This window comes from Plecotus auritus (assembly GCF_963455305.1).
Source record: "Plecotus auritus genome assembly, chromosome: 2".
Taxonomy (NCBI): domain Eukaryota; kingdom Metazoa; phylum Chordata; class Mammalia; order Chiroptera; family Vespertilionidae; genus Plecotus; species Plecotus auritus.
The window spans coordinates 204,084,663-204,106,514 of NC_137771.1; the positions used below are offsets into that span (position 1 = coordinate 204,084,663).

Sequence of the window (21,852 nt, forward strand, 5' to 3'; positions counted from 1 at the left end):
AGTTCTCTGCTGAAAATTTCACTCTTCTTTTATTTTCTTGAACACAGTCACATAGCTGAAGTCCACAAGTGATGAGTTCATTATCTAGATCCTCCATGAATCCATTTCTGTTGTGTTTTCTCTCTTGGCTTTGAACATGTTGTATTATATCCTAAATGCCCTTGTTACTGATACCAGACAGTATATATGAAAAGTTGTACAGAGAATATGTTTATTTCTGGCCAATAGCTGGAAACACCAGAAATTCCAGATTCCTTTAATTCTGATTGAGATAAAAGCCGAGCTTCAGTCTGTAGGAGGGCCAGTCTATTTCTCATTTATTCATGGAGTGCAGTCCTTCCGTATCACAGTCCACAAACTGGGGGCTTACCAAGGCCTCTTGCCTTCATGGGCCTTGAACTCCAATTTACTCCTCCAAATCTTAGGAGTCTCTCAGGAGCCCTGCTCTGCTTTTTGTCCTTTGCCTATTCTAGAGTTGGCAGATATCATTAGGAAAAGGCAGCCCCAAATGGGTTCACATTTCTAAGAAAGACAGAGACAGGGGGAAAGGGGTATAAACATTCTCTTGAGATATTCTAGTTTTTCCCAATAAGAAGTTTATATCAAGGGCCTACTAAGGTAATTATCTACTTCATCATTACTGCTGACTCCTTGTTTTAAATATACTAGAGGCCCAGTGCATGAAATTCATGTACTCAGGGTGGGGGGGGGTCCCCTCAGCCCAGCCTGCACCCTTTCGCAGTCCAGGAGCCCTCAGCCGTCAGACATCCTTAGCGCTGCCACGAAGGCAGGAGAGGCTCCCACCTCCGCTGCTGTGCTCGCTAGCCATGAGCCCAGCTTCTGGCTGAGCGGCACTCCCCCTGTAGGAGCACACTGACCACCAGGGGGCATCTCCTGCACTGAGCGTCTGCCCCCTGGTGGTCAGTACACACCATAGCAACCAGTTGTTCCACCGTTCGGTCAATTTGTGTATTAGCCTTTTATTAATAGGATATTAACATTCTCTCACATTTCCCCTCTCTTCCTTTTAGAATTTTTTTTCTTCTTGTTTTTCTATTCGTTACTATTATTGTGAAATGAAGTTTCCAGATAAAGCCATAATCTTTACCCGTGCCACTCATTTTGCTCTCCACTATAAGGATGAAGCTTTATGTTCCATTTTATCCTGATTGTACTAACCTTTAAATGTCAAAGAGAAAAGAAGTCCAGAGTTAAAGTTTCTATGTCTTTCTCCCAAGAAGATAAAAATTTTATAATGCTTTTACTTGCCCCTTTTCTACTGTACTTCTCACTTCTATAATGTGCTATGTCTCAGGTTTCCTTTTGAAATATCCAGTTCTTTTTATTTTTATCCTCATCCAAGGACATGCTTAAAGAGAGGAAGGAAGAGGGAGAAAGGGAGAGGAAGAGAGAAACATTGATCATCTGCCTTCCATGAATTCCCTGACTGGGGATTAAACCTGCAACCCAGGTATGTGCCCTGATCGGAATCAAACCAACAACCTTCAGTGCACAGAATGATGCTTAACGAACTGAGCCATTCTGGCCAGGTAAAATATCTGATTCTGAATTAACAGGCTCTTATTTTTAAGATTTTACATTTTCTTCTTCTATGAAAAAAATCCTTTTAAATAACTAATCTCTACAACTACAATTCAAATAATTACTTAGATTTAATTATAGTTCTTACTTGTTTTATTGCTCACCACTATTTCTTATAGACCACAGTATTTTTTCTTAAATTATTTTTTCTGACTCACATTAAATTGACTGCAATAACTTCATCGAGTATATTTTTCTTAAAGGAGACATAAGTTCGTGCATATTTAAAGTTGCCTTTTCTTCCTTCAATATGTGAATGATGGTTTAGCAAGGTATAGAATTCTAGGGATACAAACATTCTGCTCATAACCCTATAAAAAGACTGATCCATTGTTTTCCATTGCATAAGGTTACAGATTAGAAATCCAATACCAGTTGGATTTCCTTTACCTGCATGGAACCTCCCCCAGAAATTAAAGTTACCCTGCTCAGCGGGGACTTCTCTGACCAACTCTTTAAATTGCCATCTTCAAATAACCTCTATCCCACATCTTTATTTTTTTCTATAATAATTAACCTCCTCACATACTATATACATTTATTTTATTTAGTGTATGTCTCCTTCCACCAGAATATAAGTTTCAAAGGGGTGGAGAGTTTTTTCTTCCCTTTAGCTTTATCTTTCCCATGAGAACTAAATAGGCTCTAAGTCGCTGCATCAGGAGACTGGGTTTTTTAATTGTTAGAGATGCCTTTGATTAATCACGTAGTCCTAAAACTTTCCAAATGGGATGAAAGAGAAAATGTAAAGAGAATTAAATTCTAGGTCCTTAACCTCCAGAGATAATCTTTCCCAATACTGATGAGCCAGACAAAGTGCCTATGTTCATATGAGAGTTTCGCCCACTTTTTAAAATTTTTTAATGATTTTTAGAGAGAGCGGAAGGGAGAGGGATAAAGAGATAGAAACATCGATAAGAGAGAAACATCATCTGCCGAAACCGGTTTGGCTCAGTGGATAGAGCGTCGGCCTGCGGACTGAAAGGTCCCAGGTTCAATTCCGGTCAAGGGCACGTACCTTGGTTGCAGGCACATCCCCAGTAGGAGGTGTGCAGGAGGCAGCTGATTGATGTTTCTCTCTCATCGATGTTTCTAGCTCTCTATCCCTCTCCTCTCTCTTCCTCTCTGTAAAAAATTAATAAAATATATTAAAAAAAAAAAAAGAGAGAGAAACATCATCGATTGGCTGCCTCCGGCATGCCCCCTACTGGGGGTTGAGCTTGCAACCAGGGCATGTGCTCAACCCGGGAAGTGAACCATGAACCAAGAGGTCTCCCACTCTTTAAATAAAGGCACACCTCTCACTCATCCCAAGTCTTACAGTGGAGAATTTCTTTGAGTGTACAAACCTCCAGGGGCCTAAAGGAAGGAGTGGAATCTTTTAATGAATAATCAGGGTATAATAAACCCTTAGAGACTGTTGTCTTTCCTAGTGTTACATACATTTCAGTTAAGAGTAAAGCATAGTATTAAAAATAGTATCTTGGCCTGGGGAATCCTGCTATGTAAGGACTATGCCTCTTCCTATTTCCTCTCTACTGACACAAATAAGCAAACAAACATACATACATTATTCTGGAAGTGTTCCATGAAAAAAAAAGCAAAGAGAGAATCAATAGGGTATATTAAATTCTTTTTAAAAAGGCTTCCCCTCATATTTAAACACAGACAATTCTTTTCAGCTATTCTAATATTATTTTCTTGGATTTGTTATTATTTATAAAGCACCTAAAAATGCCAAAACTGAATAGATTTGTTTATCAGGTGTCTATTGTTGAACAACAAATTATCACAAATTTAGCAACTTAAAACAACATAGACTCATTATTTCATGTTTCTGTGAGTCAAGAGTCTGGCTAGAGTTTATTAGAGTATTTTGCTTGGGGTTTCACAAGGTTGCAGTAAAGGGTTAGTTAGGCTAGCAGTAACCCTCAGCTCTTCAGAATAACATCAGCTCTTAGAGGCCACCAGCACATAGTTCCTTGCCATGTGAGCTTCCTCAATATGGCCAATTACTTCATCAAACCAGGAAGGTAAGGCTCTAGAGTGACTTTACTAGCAAGACAGTCTCATCTCATCTCATCTAACATTACATAATCATAGAATCACCTTTGCCATATTCTGTTAGAACCAAAAGAAAGGGATTACACTAAGGTGATAACTCCAAGGGACAGGATTGTGGTCTACCATAGTTGGGCCACATCCAGCACGGGCAGGTTCGGTGAGCCTGAGAAGGGGTGGTGAAGGATTAAGTAAGACAGACAAGAGAATACAGCTGGGGCTCAGTGGGACGCTGCTTCTCTGATGGAGAGACAGCGCCATGGCCTGCAAGTCGAGTCTTTATTTTATAGTCAGAGCACACAAAGCAAAACAAGGGTAGTGGTCAACATGCTTACAATGTTCTTGTGAGTTTCACTTGGTTTTGGCAGCACCTGCTGCACCTCCCACAGCCCATTAGCTACCTAGGAAGGAACTAGGGAGGACCGTAAGGTCAAGCTTAATTATTCTAAGAGGGGTCTGCCCTCCAAGCTGGGACTTGTTTGTGGCCCTGCCACAGGTCAGTCCGAGGCTTGACGTTATAGTCGCTCCCTACAATTGTGAGTAGCTGACTCTTTTTTTTTTTTTTTTTTTTTTAGTTTTTCTATTTTTTTAAAATAAATCTTTATTCAGATTATTACAATTATTTCTCCTTTTTCCCCCCATAGCTCCCCTCCACCCCTTTCCCACCCCACCTTCTGCCCTTACCTCCCCCCCACTGTCCTTATCCATAGGTGTATGATTTTTGTCCATTCTCTTCATGAACCCCCCATACCCCTTTCCCCCTGAGAATTATCAGTCCACTCCCTTTCTATGCCCCTAATTCTATTATATTCACCAGATTATTCTGCTCCTCAGGTTTTTAATTCACTTGATTTTTAGGTTCGCTTGTTGATAGATATGTATTTGTTGTTCATAATTTTTCTCTTTACTTTTTTCTTCTTCCTCTTCTTTAAGAATACCTTTCAGCATTTCATATAATACTGGTTTGGTGGTGATGAACTCCTTTAGCTTTTTCTTATCTGTGAAGCTCTTTATCTGCCCTTCAATTCTGAATGATAGCTTTGCTGGGTAGAGTAATCTTGGTTGTAGGTTCTTGCTATTCATCACATTGAAAATTTCTTGCCACTCCCGTCTGGCCTGCATAGTTTCTGTTGAAAAGTCAGCTGACAGTCGTATGGGTGCTCCCTTGTAGGTAACTGTTTTTCTCTTGCTGCTTTTAATATTCTCTCTTTGTCTTTTGCTCTTGGCATTTTAATTATGATGTGTCTTGGTGTGGTCCTCTTTGGATTCCTTTTGTTTGGGGTTCTGTGGGCTTCCTGGACTTGTAAGTCTATTTCTTTCACCAGGTGGGGGAAGTTTTCGGTCATTATTTCTTCAAATAGGTTTTCAGTATCTTGCTCTCTCTCTTCTTCTGGCACCCCCATAATTCTGATGTTGGTACGCTTGAAGTTGTCCCAGAGTCTTCTTACATTATCTTCAACTTTTTGGATTTTTTTTTTTGCTTTTTGCTTTTTCGATTGAGTGCTTTTTGCTTCTTTGTATTTCAATTCTTTGACTTGATTCTTGTGTTCCTCTATTCTGTTTCTGGGTCTCTGTATAATATTTTTTATTTCAGTCAGTGTATGTTTAATTTGTAGTTGGTCCTTTTTCATATCTTCGAGGGTCTCGTTATATTTATCGGCCTTTTCTAGGATATTCTTAAAAAGTCTTATAACGGTGGTTTTGAATTCTATATCCAGTCGTTTGTTTTCCTCCATTTCTTTCGTTTGTGATCTGATTCTTTGACCCCGCATTTTCACTGATTCCCTGAGTTGGTAAGGTAGATTTGTGTGCTAGGTTTCCAATATGGCCCAGTGGGTCTGCTTCCCCAGTTAACCTGAGGTGGACACTCTTGGTGCACCCCTTTGTGGACTGTGTGTACAGCCTTGTTGTAATTAAGTCTTTATTGTTGTTGGTATCACTGGGAAGAATTGACCTCCGGGCCAGTTGGCTGTAAGGATCAGCTGTGTCTATGCTGGGAGAAGCCCGGTGCTGGCGACAGCCCTATAGGATTAGACTTGCCAAATTGCAATAGCCTCTGTGCTCAGCTTGGATGGGGTGGAGTCTCAGTCTTGGCTTCCTGTCAGCCCCGCCCCTGCGCGCATGTGCGCTTTCAGTCCTCCGCCTTCCCCAGCTCGAGTCTCCGCCTGAGAGTCCAGACTCCCCCCACAAGAGCGTGGGTCCCCAGGGGCTCGCCTGGAACTGGGGTTCACTGCAGTCAGAACTGGGGCACAGTGCCGTCAGGAGCCTCTGACTCCCCTCCACCAGGGAAAGCCCGCGGCAACCTCCGCAGCCCTTGTGCGCACTGGCGCGAGCACGCTTTCAGTCCTCCGCCTTCCCCAGCTCCCGAGTCTCCGCCCGAGAGTCCAGACTCCACCCACAAGAGCGTGGGTCCCCAGGGGCTCACCTGGAACTGGGGTTCACTGCAGTCAGAACTGGGGCTCAGTGCAGTCAGAATCCTCTGACTCCCCTCCACTAGGGAAAGCCTGTGGCAACCCCCGCAGCCTTTGTGCGCACTGGCCCACGCGCGCCTTCAGACTTCTGCCTTTCCCAGCTCGAGTCTCCGCCCGAGAGTCCAGACTCCCCCCGTAAGAGCGTGGGTCCCCAGGGGTTCGCCCGGAACTGGGGTTCAGTGCAGTCAGAACTGGGGTTCAGTGCGGTCGGAGGCTTCCTTCCCCCTTCCGCCAGAGGAAGTCAGCCAGGCTCTCAGCCGCCCTTCCTCTCTGCGCGCACAAAGCCCTTTTGCCGTACCTCCAATTCTCTGTGAGCTTTTCTCCTTCCTTCTAGTTGTAGAATTTTCACTCAGCCTGCTTTCCTGTGGTTCTGGATGGTGTCCGTTCTGTCTTTTAGTTGTAGTTTTGAAATTGTTGTGCGAGGCAGCAGTTTAGGTGTTTACCTATGCCACCATCTTGGTTTCTCCTCCGTAGCTGACTCTTAATGTAACTAAAATGTTATCTTGATCTACCAAGAGTTTAAAGAATAAGTAGATAAAAATTTACCCATAAAACTTTACAAATATTTTTTAGAATTGATGTATATCTATTTTTATCAAATCATACAAGGAAATATTTACTTTGGTTATAATCCTGATCTGATGTCATCTTAAAATGTTTAGTATTTCTTTGTGGTTTTTTTAAATAAATGCTAGCTGCTGAACTGATTAATTTTAATAGTGCTATTTACCTTTTCTTTTCTTTAAATACATAGGAAAGCTTGATCATGATGTCTAATAAAATTAATGGAGTTAATTCTAATTGTATATATTGTTCTTATTTAATTCCAAAAGCTGAACACCAGCATCTAAGCATACTTTTTATCATACTCTCTCGCTCATAAATAAATAGTATTTTAAGCTACAAATTACACTACATTATTGTAAATTAAGTAATGAAAAATAGCATTTGATTTGTTACTTTTTTATAACTTGATAAGACATTGATAAATTAACTATGTTAGATCTACATCATTTAAATCTTGACTGCTTTTAATAATTTGTCTTATAAAATGTGTTCCATAATTCTTCCAGTGATTTTTATACTCTCTTCTGAAATGCAACACACATCTATTTAAATTGAAAAATGAGGTCAAACTTTTTTCTGATGGACAATAAGTCATCTGACTAGGACAGATGGGACTAACAAAGATGACTGGTTTGCCAATTAGACCTTCCACTATCCAAATGAAGAAAATTTTCAGCTCCAAGATTTCAGTGAAAATATGTTTAAATTATGTAATTAAGAGAAAAGCATTTTATAAAACATATTGTATTGGCAAAGACATAGAAAATAAGGAATATTTCCACTTTTCTAATCCTCTGTGATTATATTGAGTTAATCAAGGCATCTCAAAGTGAAAGAGTAATAACTATAATTAATAATCATTTGTTAAGTCTTGATAAAGCCTTTTTTAAAATATTTAATATATTGATATGTTACTTATATGAAAAATATTTTTTGGCACATTTATCTGCAAAAAATGAAAAAGTAATTAGAATTATACAAAACTCTATCTCATTCTAGCAGTAAGCAATAATCATTCATAGATATCAGAACTGAGTGTGGGGGGAAACAGTTACTTCATTAGAAATTAGATTTCTACTAAAAGTTTACATTTTATGTTTAATAATTATCAAAGTTTATCTTTATTTTTTATTATCCTAATAAAAGAGTAATATGCAAATTGACCGTGCCTCTGCTACACCCACAAGCCACGCCCACCAGCCAATAAGGAGCGAGGATGCAAATTAACCCAACCAAGATGGCTGCAACCACAGAACTGCAGCAAGCAGGAGGGTTGGGTTTCCCTGGCAATGGAGGAAGCCAAGCTTCCCTGCTCCCTGGCCGGCCCAGGCCTCCACTCAAGGCTACAAAGTTTTAATTATAGAAGATAAATAAATCCCAACAAAAATGGCAGCAGCCACAGAGCTGGAGAGAGCAGGAGGCTTGAGTTGCCCCCGGCAATGGAGGAAACCAAGCTTCCCTGCTGCCCTGGCCGGTCCAGGCCTACACTCAAGGCTACAAAGTTTCAATTATAGAAGATAGATAAATCCCAACAAAAATGGCTGCGGCCACGGAGTGAGCAGGAGACTTGGCTCCGCTCAAGGCTACGAAGTTTTAATTATAGAAGATAAATAAATCCCAACAAAAATGTCTGTGGCCACGGAGTAAGCAGGAGGCTTGGCTCCACTCAAGGCTACAAAGTTTCAATTATAGAAGATAAATAAACTCCAGATACCAGGGCCTCTGTTTGGGTTGCCGGGGGGGCATGGCCAGCCTGAAAACCACCACAGGCCCCTCGCCCAGGCCGCCCCATGCCCCAAGGGAACCCCCAACCTGATCCTGGACACCCTTCAGGGCAAACCAGCTGGCCCCCACCCGTGCACCAGGCCTCTATCCTATCTAATAAAAGAGTAATATGCAAGTTGAGCATCACTCCAACACACAAGATGGCTGCCCCCATGTGGACACAAGATGGCCACCACAAGATGGCCAGCAGGGGAGGGTAGTTGGGAGGTATCAGGTCTACAAGGGAGGGCAGTTGTGGGCGATCAGGACAACAGGGGAGGGCAGTTGCGGGGGGGAGACCCAGGCCTGCAGGGAGGGCAGTTGGGGGCGACCGGACCTGCAGGGGCAGGCAGTTAGGGGCAAATGGGTTGGCAGGGGAGCAGTTAGGCATCGATCAGGCTGGGAGGGAGTGGTTAGAGGGTGATCAGGCTGGCAGGCAGAAGGGGTTAGGGACAATCAGGCAGGCAGGCAGATGAGTCGTTGGGAGCCAGTAGTCCTGGATTGTGAGAGGGATGTCCGACTGCCCATTTAGGCCCAATCCCGGACAGTTGGACATCCCTTGAGGGGTCCCATATTAGAGAGGGTGCAGGCTGGGCTGAGGGACACCCCTCCCCCCATGCACGAATTTTGTGCACTGGGCCTCTAGTATATATATAAAAGCCTAATATGCTAAGTGTCCAACCGAGCAGTCGACCAACTGGTTGCTATGATGTGCACTGACCACCAGGGTGCAGATGCTCTGACCAGTAGATTAGCTTGCTGCTGGGATCCGGCCGATCTGGACTGGGTGAGATGGGGCTGGACACACCCTGGAGCTCTCCCGTGGTCCTTCCTGCAGTCCCTCCCCAGCCACTGGCCCCGGCCCTGATTGCTGGCCAGCTGGAGGGATCCCACCCGTCCATGAATTCATGCACTGGACTTCTAGTCAACTAGAAGAAGTTGACTGTAGGAGATGTGCAAAAAAAAACCCCAAATTAATTTGGAAGGTTTTTACAGCTAAACACTTGAATATTACTGCTTTCTTCAGCCAAATGCTGAGAACTGCTGCTGCTCCCAAACCCCAAAAGGCCTCTCTAGTACAGGCACCATGATAGGATGCCACTGACACCCGTCAGATCAGAAATCTGCTAAGCACACCTTATGAATGCCAGGCTAACCACACAAAAAAGCCATCTCTGCCCACTTTTCTCTTTGCCAGTCACAGTGGAGTGCCTGCTCCCTCCCTGTTCTCTAGCAACTTATAGCTCAGCTGGTACTTGATTGCACCTGGGTGCTTTGGCAAGATCAGGGCATGGACTAGGTCCCAGAAGAACTGGTCTCCTGAACAGGTACCAAACCTCAGATAACACAGGGTCAAGGTAAGAACTTATTTACTAGAACCTGGGTAAAAGGCAAGTACTTCATTTCAGAGAAATGAAAAGGATTTCTTAGAACTAGAGATAAAAGATCAAATCAAGGTGACTAGATGCAAAATAGTCATGATAAGTGCCTGGGGCTCCTGAAATTGCATGTAGCTAAGAACGGGATTTTTTCCCCAACACCTAGGGAAGCAGAAAGCCTACACACAATGCTGAGAGATTCTTACCTAAATGTACTAAAGGTATTCACACCCAAGACCTTCTGACTCCAAGCCTCCTATAATGGATTGAATTGTGTCCACCATAAAAATATGTTCAAGTTGGCTGGTGTGGCTCAATGGTTGAGCATCCACCTAGGAGGTCACGGTTCAATTCCCTGTCAGGGCATAGCCCCGGGTTGTGGGCTCGGTCCCCAGTAGGGGGCATGTAGGAGGCAGCCGATCAATGATTCTCTCTCATCATTGATGTTTCTAGCTCTCTCACCCTCTCCTTTCCTCTCTGAAATCAATAAAAATATATTTTTTAAAAATATATGTTCAAGTCCTAACTGATGGTACTGTGAATGTGATCTTATTTGAAAATAGTCTTTTCAGATTTAATTAAGGTATAAATTAAGATGAGGCCATATTTTATTAGCAATCACCGGTGTCCTTATAAAAAGAGACACAGAGATACAGACACACATGGAGGGAAGACAACCATGTGAAGACAGGCAGAATGGAGTGATGCAGCTAAAAGGAAACACCAGAGCTTGTTGGCCACCACCAGAAGCTAGGAAGAGGCAAGGAAGGATTCGTCTCTAAAGCCTTCAGAGGGATCATGGCCTGCCAGCCCCTCTCAGACTTCAAGCCTCCAGAACTGTGAGCAGATCAATTTCTGTTGCCTTAAGGGGCCCAGTTTGTGATGACGTGCTACAGCACTCCTAGGAAATAGTACACCTCCTTACTGAGCAGTTATAAGCAATCTCAGGGAATCTGCCACTCACCACTTACCAAGTTACTCATCTTTCTAAAACTCAATTCAGTTCAGCTAAACAAACATTGATTCACTGCATACTCAGCGCCCGTCACTGCTCATTACGTGTTTGCACGTTCTTCACAATGGTGAAAAGACACGCCAGCCCCTGACCTCGTGATGCTTTCAGTCTAGAGAGGAAACGCCTGGAGGATAAACAAGAAATTATAAGCAATAAAGAGGATCACTATATGTCCTTTCAATGTCATGCTGAGTCATTATTTATCAGGCCTGCAAGGATGATTTGATTCCCTTGGAAAAAGTACCTTTGTTTGATTTTCCTATTTGCTATTTGATTAGAGCCCCATAATTATGAAGTTACATATTAATTTTTAGATTTCTGTCCAATAGAAAAAAGTCATACCAAACATTATAATTTTATTGTTTATAGGACATTCACTATCTTTAAAATTTTTTTTCTGGCATGCTACATAATTCCCTTTTCCTTAAATGCTTTTGGAAACCAACTTTGCTATGTTACTAGTTCCTTCATTCAATATTGAGCTTAATATATTTTGGCACATATGCATTCTATTTTTATATGAAAATCATGTTTTTAACTTTTTAAAATTGTGCTTTGACATGGAGTAGTTGTAATGCTTAAATGATATCATATAAAAAAGATGAATATAGCTCCTGGGAGACGATACAGGAGTGTGGGCTCTCCCTTAGCAACTGAGATTCAGGAGAACCAGCCTCTTAGGGACTCTCTCCACTGCCCAGGGACCAGAACAACTGTGCTCTGTGATCATTCTTCTCTGTATTCTCTTCCACCTCCTCATCCTTCGTATTCTTGTGTGTTACTAACATAGACATGTCTCTGGGACATAGCTTTGCTTAAAGTTACAGGGCAAATATATGCTAATTCCAGAATTGGTAAATTTGAAGACAAGTCTTGGCAATCTTGCAGTGCAAAAGTAGCAAAATCCAAGCAAGATTTCTGCAAGTTAAGTTTATTTTTTTAATGTAGGAACCATGCTCTTGATTTCTAAGACATTCAGAAACTGTAAATACTTTTAAGGCCCTACTACCCAGTTTTGCTCAGTGGACAGAGCATCCGCCTGCGGTTGCGGGCTTGATCCTCAGTAGGGAGCGTGCAGGAGGTAGCCGATCAATGATTCTCTCTCATCATTGATGTTTCTCTCTCTCTCCCTCTCTCCCTTCCTCTCTGAAATAATCCTATATAATAAAAGGCTAATATACAAATAGACCGAATGGCGGAACAACCAGAACAACCGGTCACCAAGGGGCGTGCTGACCACCAAGGGGCATGCATGGAACATGGCGGGCGTCAGCCGCAGCAGGATGGTGGAGCAGGTGAGCAGGGGTGCCAGACCAAGGCGGGGTGCCGGTCGCTGTCACCGGGGCAAGCCTCTGGTGGTTACTGAAAATTCTTTGCTCCCACGCGCAGTGGTCCCGTCTGACGCTCACACCTGCTGCCAGCACTGGCCCCGCTCGCGTCAGCTGCCGGTGCCGGAGCCGCTGCTTGCACCCACTGCTGGTGCCCAGCGCCGGTCCCGATCGCTCAGCGCCATCAGCAGGTATGAGCGGCGGCTACAGGCCCTGATTGCCTCTGAAGGCTACTCCACCTCCCCCTGCTCCTGAGGGAGCATCGGGACAGCAGCTGCCACTGGCATCTGCTGACAGCGCTGGCCCCAATCACTTTGCACTTCAGCGGATGGGAGCAGCGGTGGCAGGAACTGGGCTGTTGGCAGACAGGTGACTGGGGGCTGCTGTGGGAAGGGCTGGGCGGGAGCATGGAGGATTGGCCAAGACCCACCCTTGTGCCCACCACAGCCTCATGGCCCACAGTTCCTTTCAAGGTGCATGAATTCATGCACTGGGCCCCTAGTGTGTGTGTGTGTGTGTGTGTGTGTGTGTGTGTGTGTGTATAAATAATTTTTTAAGACTTTTAAGAAAACTAAGTTACCCTCAACCTCACTGGACACTCTCATCTCTGAGCCTGTAAAGAATACTTACTCAGTGACAATTTTCTGAAAATCGTGTCCTTTTTCAGAAGTGAATATGATCTGACACCGTGATGAGTTTAACCACTCACTGTCCAGTATAAGAAGCACTGTATGGTCTCTGCACAGACTGAAATGGCTGGAATAAGAAGCAAGCCACCTGAGAACCTGGAACCTGTGAACTTTTTAATTTTGAGAGCAAGAAAACAGAGCCAGGTGTATGAGAAGAGCCCAACAGAGTGATTCTACGAGATCAGATAACAGCTAGGTACCAGATGGGGCAGAGATAATTCATTTGTTTATCTAACATTTGCACAGAGGGCAATTTTTCTTTCACAAATTCAGTAACACTTGTTTCCCAAATGCTTTTTAAAGTAAAATTTATTGTGCCATATCCAATATTTGTGATAGTAAATATTACGTTTTATTTTTTATTTTCCTTGCCATCAGTGTATTATTCTGTCCTTGGTATAATGATCTGAAAAATAGACTTATTGTATTCATAATGCACTCAATGAAGATGTGCTGAGTTCCATCTGTAGGAAAACTGGACCATGGTAATTGCTGCCATCTTGTGGGAGAGTGAAAGAAATTCAAGATACTGTTATCTCCCTAAACTCCTTAGCATCCTCTGATTAAGCATTCATGCATTCATTCATCCTTCCATTCAACATTTACTCTGTGCTAGCCCTGGCTAGATCTGGGCACATAAGATAAGACACTATGTAGAATACAGTCACAGTGTACTGATAAAATATTGTCACAGGACAGAGCACCCTTCCTGGGTTGGGGTAGTGAAAGAAAACAAAAAAATCTTTCCCAAAGAAGCATAATCCAAAAATTATGGATAGCCATGCTGAGTCCATTCTGTGTGGCTTTCTGTTATGAAAATAATTTCCTAGGCAGGATTCTTCTGCCCATCTCTGCTGGTTCTTTCCCAGCAGTAGGAAAGGAAACAAGGAGAGATATAATGCTGGCAAGGCCCCGAACCTCAGAAAGTATGTGGAGTATTTTTTCCTTTGCTTCTCTGGATACATTCTCCACTCACCTTTGTCTTGCTCTGTTCCCCTGAAGACTGACCAGTGACCTCCAGGTCCAATCAGAAAATATTGGTGGTGAGGAGGCATTGGCAAGAGATCTGTAAGAGGAAGGAGAATTAGATCATGGTACTTATGCCCAGATTCCCCAGACCCCCATCCAGGAAGGGATCTCTCAGTGAAAGTTCTCAGTTTGTCCCTCCCCTTGCCCTTTCCGACCCAGAGGTGGTAACTGGAAGGACCTGGATAAGCAGGCCTGGCTGCATCATTTCTCTCTTGGGCAGGGCGTGGGGAGGCTGGCTGGATGTCATTTTGTCTTCACTAATGGATCTTCAGCATCACAGTTTCCCTCCAGAGGATTCATCTGGGACAACAACCTCACTTCCTTTGCTAACTTGACCCTGCAGGTGCTATACTTTCTACCATACGACATGGCTCTCAATGTGCACAAAGTTGGAGCCATGGACTGGGACCCCCGGACTTTTGGGGATATGGACCTTGAGGACTTGATATTGGACATAAATGCTCACATTTAAATAATTTTTTTAAAAATTATTTGTTTACTAATCTGAATAGCCTATATAATAAAAGCATAGTATGCAAATTGTCCCCTCAACTGGGAGTTGTCAGGGAGTTCGACAAGGGGGCGGGGCCGGCCGGGGGAAGGCAGCCGCTAGGGACCCTACCAGTGCACTGGGCCTCTAGTGTTTATATAAGGACATGTTACTAAGGAATATAACAGTTGAATATATAAATGTTAGGGTTGCCAAATAAAATATAGGATTTCCAGTTAAATTTGAATTTCAAATAATTGTTTTACTATGTGCCAAATATTATAAGAAAAGAGAAAAAAATGGCTGTTGGGTAGGCAACTGCAACTTCTACCTTACTAGGCTAGGTTTCAGTTTAATTGCAAAGAGATAGTAGTTTAAGGACGTAGAATAAGCCGAAAGGTTTTGTGTGTGTGTGTGTTTGTCTTTAACTTTACTTTTATTACCTATTGTAGGGGAGGACAACGTTTTCCTGGGTCCTCCTACCTGGGATGGGTCTGAAAATTAAACTGACAAAGACAGATTAACAAGAGAAAAGCATATTATTTTTTAATCTTCACCCCAGGATATGTTTTTATTGATTTTTAGAGAAAGAAGCATCTATGTGAGAGAGAAGCATCAATCCGTTGCCTCCCCTACATGCCCCAACAAGAAATCGAACCAGCAATCTAGGTATATGCTCTGATCAGGAACTGAACCTGCAATCACCCAGAGCAAGCATATAAATTTTATGTGACATGGAAACCTTCACAGGAAATGAAGACCTAAAGAAAGGGTTAATCCAGAGTATTTTTATGCTAGGTTGATGAAGGGTGGATAGTTGTGGGGAAATATGATAGGTCAAAAAGTATGAAGTAAGTGTAGTAACCTGGGAGAAACTTAGCAAAACCAGTTTGTTTGGATTCTTCTCCCTGTCCCTTTGTCTTGCTCCTTTCCAGGTCATAAAACCCTCATGTTAAAGGGTGTTTTGGCCTGCTTCAGGGGCGAAGGTGCAGAGGGGAGTCAAAGTGACCTTCCAGTTTCTGCTGTTTTCTCAGACTCTTTCAGCTTAGAATACTCACTTTGCCAAGGTGCCATATTTGGGGCAGCATGTCCTGAAACCCTATCACTATCTATGACAATGCTAACCATGAGTTATTACATGCATTTCACCACCAGGCCAAACTGGCCCAGAAGGGGAGTGATGTAGCCACATTATACTAGTAACTTCCAGAGGCAGGAATGGTGAGCCTGTGGTGACACCCCATCACACCTGCTTCCATCACTTGAAACAGATTCAGTTATGGTAACCAATCACAACTTCTGGCTCATTCAGGACACTGAAGAACACATTCCTCCCTCTTTTCTAATAAAAAAAATAAATATCTACGCAAGTATAATTCCTGTATGCAGAAGGATACCTCACAGGAACTTGACAAATATGACATATTTTCTTCCCTATTGCATTACACATAATTTCTCTTTTTGGACAGGGTCATGTGGACCTCAGTTTGCTCAACAGTTTGTTCATTCTACCTACTCTGCAAAGCAAAGGAAAAAGGTATAATGTAGTGAAGGAAGTGTTTCCTATAACATCAAGCAAGGCCATAATAGTATGAATAAAGAAGAGGGTAAAATTCTAAAAATGTTTCAGAACTGGGGGCAATAGTTTGATGTGTAATTAAATAGGAGAAATAAAATGAGGCAGGAATTGAAAAGGATGCCCAGGCTTCTGGGTTTTATAGCTGAATGAATGGTGGTGTGGCCATCAATCACTGAGCTGGAAAGTAGAGGAAGAAAAGCAGGTTTGACTTCTATGTAAAAGAGACTGTGTAAAAGTGGGATCTGGATTGTATTACTTTTCCCTTGTGAATATTCCCCTTGCCTTTGAGACTGGCTAGTAGGCCAGGACAAGCAGAATAGGGAAACTGAGACAGATAGTTAGATAGCCAGGCAGTTTATATAGCCATCTAATAAATCACAAAACCATATATTCTGTAACCAAAGACACTTAAGAGTAAATGGTTTGCACTTCTCCCCAACCAGAGAGTAAACAGCTGAAATCACCACACTCGGGGAGATAGATAGCAGAAATTCAATTAGTGCCATTTGTGCCAACCACACCCAAGGACAGATGAAGTTAAGGGAATAAATTTCATTTTGGTGCATCAGCAAAAAAAAAAAAAAAAAAATGATGAATATTCTATTGAGATCCTCTCCAAGACCTCCCCTAAGCCTCCAGCCTTTAAAACCCCTCACAACGAAAGGTCCCAGCATGTGCTCTCCCTCCCTTGTCCAAGCAGAAGGCCCTGAAGCACCGTGAGAGAATCAGAAAGTGTCAGATGAGGTAGATGAAGAGGCACAGGAAATCATGTAGTAGTTCTTTGTAAGCAAGCATAAGGAGTGTGAATTTAATTCTCCAGGCAAAGGAGAAACTATTGGTGGATTTTAAGAAAGGGAGTAACATAATCTAGATTATACTTACTGTTGTTTTTTTGTTTGTTTGTTTGTTTTGTTTTGATCACTTCGAAAGCTGTATAGAGAATGGATTTGGGAGGTAAGGCTAATTGGGGGAAGGTGGCCGGAGGGTGAAGTCAGTTGGAAGGCTGTGGTCCCATCCATAGAAAATTTCTGCTCAGACTGAGATAGTGTTTGTGAAAACGGAGAGAAGAGGAATCCAATTTTGAAAGTTGAGTAAAAAAAAAAAACTTGATCTATTGAATGGAGGGGAAGTCAGGGAAGGAAAGGTGTAAATTCATTTCAGAATACCTTACAAACTTTACGGTCTTTAGGAACCCATAATATCTTACAGGTTCCTCATTAATTAATGCATTAAACTCATTAAAGTTCACTTTTTTATTTGCATACAAAAATATTTGTGACTTTACCTTTTTAAAATAAATAATCTTTAACTTATGGCACAGGTGCATAGTGAATGGAAAATGAGTAGCAGCTAACACGTGTATACAACTATAAAGTAGACGGTACAGGGGGAATAAATGGTGATGTACCGTGACTTGACTTGGGGTGGTGAACACACAATACAGTGGACAGATGATGTGTTGTAGAACTGCACACCTGAAACCTGTATAATTTTGATAACCAGTGTCACCCCAATAAATTCAACTAACTACGTAAAGAAGTTTGATTAGAGGTCATGTTCCTCCAAGATCCCTTCCGAGAGGAAGCACTTACATTGCTCTGGGGAGCTACCCAACCCCAACTGCATGCAGCCTCAGTGCCACCGTCGCTCTAGGTGCCCCGTTGTTCCAGACACGAGGCCAAAGCCATCGTTCCCTACTAGCTGACGTCACACTGACTTCAGGAAAGCCCCACACGCTCCACACGCGCTTGTCCGTCTAGCAAACTAGCGGCAGAATCCAGGTGGGCAAGGACGCCCGCGGGTGACGTCAGCGCGCAGCGGAGGCTGCGAATGGCGTTACGTCAGCACTTCGCGCGAGCCGCCAACGGAGTCTAGTTTTTTTTTTTTTTTTTTTTTGGTGTTTTTTTTTTTTTTTTTCCGGCTCCCGGCGGCTCCAGGTGAGTGGAGAGGGGCTGGAGTGACGTCATCTCTCTGCGCGATCAGGGGCGGGACTAAGTCCCAGCCCCACCCCCAATTCCACTGCCATCCCCATTCCCATCCCCACCCTCAGTGCCCTCCTTTGGTTCTCAGTCCCCGGCAGGTGCGAGGGGAGGTCGGGGTGGTGTGTTCGTGGTGTGCGCGCTATCGGACTCTTGGCCCTTCCTCCCCAGATCCTCACAGAACTCGGTGTGGGTGGTATTCAGCTTTTAAAATGGAAAGAGCTGAGGCTCAGAGCAGTGAAGTGGTTCGCACCAGATTACCCAGCAGAGCTGCATTCCAGACAATCTGCTAATGCTCTTCACCGTAAATATATAACCATATATTACCAAATGTTGTGAGTTGATTCACGTAAAGCGCCTCACATCCTCCGTTCCTGTGGTGGGTCTGGCCGTCCACCCCAGAACAGCGACCAATTCTGATTTCCAGACGGGTCCCAGCGCCTCGACACAAAAGAGAAACAGTTTGTATGCAGAGCAAAAGGCCTGAAGCCGAGATTGCAGATTTTACCCAGCAAAAGGTGAGAAAATGTAGGTGTCTCAGCTGCACTCTAGTAACCACACACGTAGGCACATATCCAAATGCCCGCCTTGTCTCGGTGTGTGTGTGTGTGTGGTGTGTGTTTTACTGGCATCACCCTTCCTACACTCCGGACTGAAAATCAGACTGCTCTTTCACGTCCTGCACATCTGATTAGTCACTGACTCCCGTCTCCTTTTGCTTCCTGTTCTCTATTTCCACTAGACTTCATCAAATGACCTCTAACCTACTCCTTCCAATTGATTCATTTGTCCAATGAATATTTATTGATGTTTAGTCATTAAAGCATCACCAAACGTTGCCAGTTTTACTCCTTCTGCCCACTTAGTGGGACTATACTTCCTGGCCGGGGATCAATGAGATAAAAGTGGATGGGATGGGTTACTTTCAGACACAGCTTGTAATTAATTGCCACTTTGAGGCGCTCCAGAGCTTTTTTCCCTCTGACCCAGCAACAGGCAACTTTCCAATGCCAAAGGTTCAGAGCCAAAGGAAAGCCAATGAATTACTGGTAAAAATGTATTGTGCAGCCTAACCTGTTTGGTTCAGTGGATAGAGCATCGGCCTGCGGACTCAAGGGTCCCAGGTTCGGTTCCAGTCAAGGGCATGTACCTTGGTTGCGGGCACATACCCAGTAGGGAGTGTGCAGGAGGCAGCTGATTGATGTTTCTCTCTCATCAATGTTTCTAACTCTCTATCCCTTCCCTTCCTCTCTGCAAAAAAAATCAACAAAATATGTATTTTTAAAAATGTATTGTGCACACACTAAAAAGACAGTTTGCAGCCTTGGAGCGCTCAGACCAAAACATGGAATGAGGCTCAGGGGTAAGCAGTTTATTACATAGTGAAAAAGTGTCTTCACAGTGGTTGATAATTAAGCTAAGTTAATGACTAAACTGGTTTTATTTTAACAGGAAATGGTGATAGCTTCCTCAGCCTGCATCCCTGATTAAGGTGAGCAGAGGCATCCTATTTCTAATAATGACCCTCAGTGGTGACATGAAGTGTCCACTGGGTTACCTTGATTTCCATTCTCTTACATTTTCTTGCCTCTTCCCCTAAGTCTTAACTTCCCATATAATTTATTTATCTCCTTCATCGGGAGCCATCTTAAGTTATAGGTCAGCTAAACTATTAAATGTTTTTAAACCATATACATATCCATGGCTAATGTTGACGTGATGTCAATTTTCAAAATAAACGATTTAATTTAACTCTGCACCTAACCCTGACCTGGCATTCACATTTAAAAGAAACCGTCCAAGCAGTTACCCAAATGAACAGGAAATGGGAAATCTATCTTGATCCATGTAGGAAAAAATAGTACAATTCCTGTTAATGTCTGTATTTTCTGAAAGTACCCAGATTTGTGTGACATGTGTCCTCAGCAGAAGTCCCTTATGTCACTCTCTTTCTCTGGCTTTCTCTTTTTGCTACCCACTTCTCATGAAAGTGTCGAATAGACACAGCCTCATGGATGCGTCTGCAGGCAGTGGCCCTTGTGAGAATGCCGTTGTGGTATAAAGTCTCACAATTGCCCATGAAAAGAGAGCCTTCTTCTTTAGGCTCTCAGCTCCCAGTTGCTTAAAAGCAATGGGGCGGGGTGGAGGGGGGAGTGGTGAAGGGGGAGGAGAAAAGAAGAAAAAAAGCACATCTCTTCAAAAACAAGAAACAGTTTTTAGACACAGAACAATCCCAATCCCTATGAGAAAATAAAAACTCTGTGACCAGTTTGCTGATGAGTGCTGAGTACAGAGTCAGCTTCACCAATTTGAAAATAGAGGTCATTTGGAGAATGTGCAATCCCTTTCCCTCTTCATGTCCAAGAACAACCTTACTACCCCTCTCTTCTACCAGCTTCTCTTGGCTGTTGTATAGGCTTTGGCACTTCTAATGCCTTCTTAGTACTCTTTGAAGCCAAGAAAGCAAATACAGTAATATGTTCTTGACCTCTGGCACTAGTCACTACTCTTTGGCCTAACCTCTCATATTCCCATGGCACTTGGTTCAGTTAATAAACTCAACTCCATGTTCTGGCTTAAGGGGAAATTGGTTATCTTTTGTTCAAACACAGGCATATGTACTAGTGGAGTATGAACTTCTGTTCATTCATGTGAAAACTCTCAAAGATCCAACTAACATATTTAGCTAAACGGTCACAAAAAATAGTTTAAATTGCTTCTTGCTATGTTCTTTCTCTTTAGCCTTAAAATTTTTATGCTATCGAGCACTTTCAAATTAATACATTAAAGTATTATGTTCAGAGAAAAAAAAAAGCAGATCCCCCATGTTGACCCATGATGGACATGTAGCATGGGAAAGAGAAACTTCTTTTGTCTTGAGGCATAGTCTTTTGGGATTGTTGATTACCACAGCATAAGCTAGTCTCTTCTGATTGATAAGTACCTACATAGTGAGCAAAACCACATTTGGTTTCTTTCCCAGTGGTATAGCAGAGGTATTTCTGTAAAAGACAGATGTGGTTATATCCCCTTCCCTGCTTTAAAACTTTCAGTATCTTCCCATTGCTTGAAGGATAAAGTCCAAACTCTTAGTTTAGCATTCTAGGCCCTTTACCACTTGCCTCCAAACTGCACTTCTATTTCTTCTCTCCCATTCATTTTATGGTCCAGCCAAACTGTACTACTGGCTATTTACAGCCTTAATCTATGTACTTTCACCCCCTGCCTGAACCTTCACCCATGCCATCCCTTCAACCTTAGATATCCTTCGTCCATGTTTACATATCCTGGTTTACTACCCTCAGCTTGTTAATATTTCATGTCATCCTTGAGAAATTCATCTTATTTACCATTGGGTCAGGGATATATTAGAACTGAAATATTAGTTAAATGAATGGATGACTTATTGAACCCTTCAAGGTTCATTAGAAATGCTGTCAATTCCATGTATTAGTTTCCTATTACTGCTGTAACAAATTACCACACAATTAATGGCTTCAAACAATACAAATTTACAGTTCTGTAGATGTTGGCAGAGCTGTATTCCTTTCTGGAGGCTCTAGGGGAGAATCTGTTTCCTTGCTTTTTTGAGCCACTAGAGGCTGCCCACATTCCTTAAGATCCCTTTATTCCATCTTCAAAGTCCGAAATGTTGCATCTTTCTGAGCATTCTTTTATAGTCCCTTCTTCCTCTAACTAATAATGTGGCCAGGAAAGTTTCTCCAATTTTAAGGATTCCATGTAATTAAATTGGGCTCAACTGGATAATCCAGGCTAATCTTCCTACTTCAACCTACTTAATCACTTTTCCTTTTGCTCTTCGAGGTAACAACCAGGGATTAAAAAAAGGACATCTTAGGGGGATCATTATTCTGCCTATCACATTCCAGTCTTTTCTT

The 21,852-nt window shown here is 42.8% G+C and overlaps 1 long non-coding RNA gene across 1 annotated transcript in view; it reads left to right on the forward strand.

The window, feature by feature from the left end:
- LOC308242008 overlaps positions 1 to 13,237 on the forward strand; it is a 35,955-nt gene extending 22,718 nt beyond the window's left edge. The window contains exons 2-3 of the long non-coding RNA XR_013959913.1: positions 12,031 to 12,154; positions 12,855 to 13,237. This is a non-coding gene — a long non-coding RNA (uncharacterized lncRNA). The remainder of the gene's footprint in view (positions 1 to 12,030; positions 12,155 to 12,854) is intronic.
- Positions 13,238 to 21,852: the final 8,615 nt, after the last annotated feature.